We start from the raw sequence: 3,366 nt of genomic DNA, 5'->3' as shown, positions 1-3,366 counted from the left end.
AATCTATAGAGTATTATAATATTTATTCTACAAACATAATAATTTTTAATTCTCTGTCGAAATTTGAATATTTAAAAAATGTATTTTATATCTAAACAATTTAGATATTTATTTTACAGTTTTATTTTTTAAAAATCCTTGAAAATAATAATAAAAGTGGACAAAATCAATTCTACAAATATATATTCTCTTTTATTTCAATTATAATCTTCTTTCTATTTTAATTTTAACTCGTATAATGTTAATATTATTCCCTATATTAAATTAGAACGTTTTAAGTAATATTTTACCCAGGACTTTAATTTTGATAGCTTTTATCAAAAGGCCTGTAAATGTGAGCGATAGGCACGCAAAGGGTTTTAATCGTCAATAGCTAATGTGCATACGGCATAATGTTAATATTCTGTAATATTAACATAAGACAGAAAAAGAAAAGAAGAGACAGAGTTGCGTTGTTAATGTCAACCACGTCGTTAAACATCGCTGTCCCTGCACCAATAACAACGATGACGATAAAGACACAACAGCGATAAGATGATACTATGTACAGTTTAATTAAAATAATGTCAAAAAGGACGATATTCTCTCTTGCGTGAAAATTTATCAAGTAGTAATTTCGTGGCATGGAAACGGAAGTTGGAAAAAGCAGAAAATTGGCAACCGACTAGCCTGTGAAACGAAGTGAACGAATGACATTGTGTTTTGTAATATTATATTACATATATAAGTTAGGTTTTGCTCCAGATAATTGAAGCGCGTTCCGACGTGTGATCTCATTCAGTTTTCACCCATAATTTCTCATAAATAATCAAAAAGAGTTGTCAAAATTAAGCTAACATCAACATACAAAGTTACATGATTTTCAGATTCCTAAAGTTTATACAAAAGAATATATCTTTAATCGAATGGAACAAATAAATGAATCAATTTGCATTTTTCTTTAGACAGAAAGTTTGATAGATCTCTTTGAACTCTTGAATATTTTAAGATATCCACCGTCTTTTTACAATCCTATAAACGATTCGAGAGTAACAAGCGCAAAAATGTTTGATGTTGAAAATATATTCGCTTGTTCGTTATATAACGTGTTAAGTTGTCTGCCGGTAAGTTAATTTATTACAAAGATGCTTGGATAGAGTGGCTCGAAGCACAAAGCGTCTCAAGGTAACGAAATTACACTCGAAATTGATGCATTACATTCGAAAGGCTAAAACGTGTATCGAATTTACTTTTGCAACTCTCCCACACGACTGATCTTTATAAAATTGTATAGTCTATTCTCGTAAAATATAAACTTATTCGTGAGACAGCAATTGTTGACAAATAAAAAAATATTGACACTGACTAAAAATGGCAAAAAGCCGCGGCGTCGCGAAAAAAATCGATTGTAACATCCGTTACGTAAAGCGATTCTCGAGTAACCGCATCGCACGATCGATTTATCGATCGCCCCTCGGAGAATGCTTCAACGCGGAATTATCCTCCGCACTCCTTACGACCGCGGACATGCCAGGAACTCCGAGACGTAAACCGCCAGCGGATCTCGGCGACGGTCCCGGCGGTCGGTGCAGGATGCGTCGGTTGCGAATGCGACGTCCCGACCCGGGTATCGAGAACACGATGCGGTTCGACGAAGATAAACGGCGCGAACCAAACGGCGGAGACCGAGAAAGCTTGGCTGACGGAGACGGCGAAAGAGCAGAAACGAGCAAAACGAGAGAGACGGTGCACGCGAACGCGCAAGAGGGACGGATAGTGGACAAAGAGCAACGGGGGAGAGTGGGGGTGAAAGTTTGAGGAAGGACGAGCGTGTTGCGTGTTCGGCGAGGACGCGCAGAGGACGGGGAAGGACACGAGGAAATATAGCGAGCGATCGTGTGCAGGTGCACAGGAGAGGATCCGCGTACGGGCGGGTGAGTTGTGCGTACCAATCGGCGGGTGCAGAGTACGGTCCGCAGGCACGCAGGAGGAGGCGAAAACCGGGCACAGCCCCAGGAGCACGGCGGTGGCTTCCGCCATACGGGGCAAAACCGCCCCACGCCGGACCCGGGAAGCGGCGCGCGTCTGGTTGCGCTGGCGGGTGGCGGGTTGCACTGTCGAGTAGCGCGCGAAAAGGGGGTTCAACTCGACTCGATGTGCCAACGAGCGCACGAGAGAGAACAAGAGAGAGAGAGAAAGAGAGAGACGAGACGAGAGGGCGAGAGGGATCGCGGGGGAGGCGAGGCGGAGGATACGTCGGTCAGAGGAAGGGGAGGAAAGCGAGCGCGAAGAGAGCGCGGGAGGGATAGGGATAGCTAGAAAGCGGCAAGGGTAGTGGCGATGGTGGTGGCGGCAGCGGCGGCGGCGGCGGCAGCGGCGGCGGCGGCGGTGGCGGCGGCGGCGATCCTCGGGTGGTGCCGGTAGAACAGCGGAGGGTAGACGGAGGGAAGGCAGTGGCGACGGCGAACATAAAATCCCTCGCACATGCCTGGTGCATTCATTAGGGGGGATGTGCCCGTGCAGCGTACACGTCGACCTGCATCCACGCCACCCTCTCTCTCGGTGCCACTCCTGGCCTCAGTCGCGCTCCGCGGCCAACTTAGTGCACACGCCACTCCGTTGATCCTCCCTGGCGGACTCACTCGTAACCGTCTCCCATCGTCAACGTTGCATCGTCGAGTTCCCGGGCGCGCGAACCGTGATAACGTGTGCCACACGAGTCGTTGCTCAATTTTAATCCCGTCGATCGCGAATTCGCGCCTCGCGCGACGATGACCGAGGCGAGCTGAAAGGACTTGGCGCGCAAGCCGACACGAGTGCGAGTTGATAATCCGAGTGCGGGAAAGTAAACACGGGAAAGCCGCACACACCGCGAAAGACTTTCGGAGAACGAGAATCCGCGAAGGGCCTGCGGCCGCTTCCGGGAGCGGGAGCGAGGAAGAGGGCTTTCCTCGTCGTCTTCGTCGAAGATCGCCGACGGAAGATTGTCCATCCCAGCGTCTTGAGCAGCGCAGCGTCCGAAGAGGATCGCGTACGACAACGACACGGCTCTACGCGCCGCCGAAGGTTGCGGGAGGCCGACGGGATTTCATGTTCACGAATTTCAATAAACCAGGTAACGATGCGCCAGAGACCCGCCGGCGACGGAAAGTCCAGCTGCACGGAATTGGCGCGTCGACATATCGCGAGCCTCGTTTTGCCGCGCCGCAACGCGTTTTCATCGCGATCGGGAAAGGGCGGGAACGTCACGGGGAGGGGATTTATCGATCGCGCGATCGATGGCACGCGCGTTTCCGCCGCGCAACTTTTCCTGCGGGGGTGGAAAAACGAACGGAGAGACAGTGGCGTCGTGCGTCACGACGTCCCGTCGACATCGCTCCGAAATTG

At 49.0% G+C, this 3,366-nt stretch overlaps 1 pseudogene; it reads right to left on the bottom strand.

Annotated features, from left to right (window-relative positions):
• Positions 1 to 1,476: 1,476 nt before the first annotated feature.
• On the bottom strand, positions 1,477 to 3,160 carry LOC112639012 (annotated as a pseudogene).
• Positions 3,161 to 3,366: the final 206 nt, after the last annotated feature.

This window comes from Camponotus floridanus, unplaced genomic scaffold (genome assembly GCF_003227725.1).
Source record: "Camponotus floridanus strain SB8 unplaced genomic scaffold, Cflo_v7.5 scaffold43, whole genome shotgun sequence".
Lineage (NCBI taxonomy): Eukaryota > Metazoa > Arthropoda > Insecta > Hymenoptera > Formicidae > Camponotus > Camponotus floridanus.
This window is presented reverse-complemented; position numbering and strand designations above follow the sequence as displayed.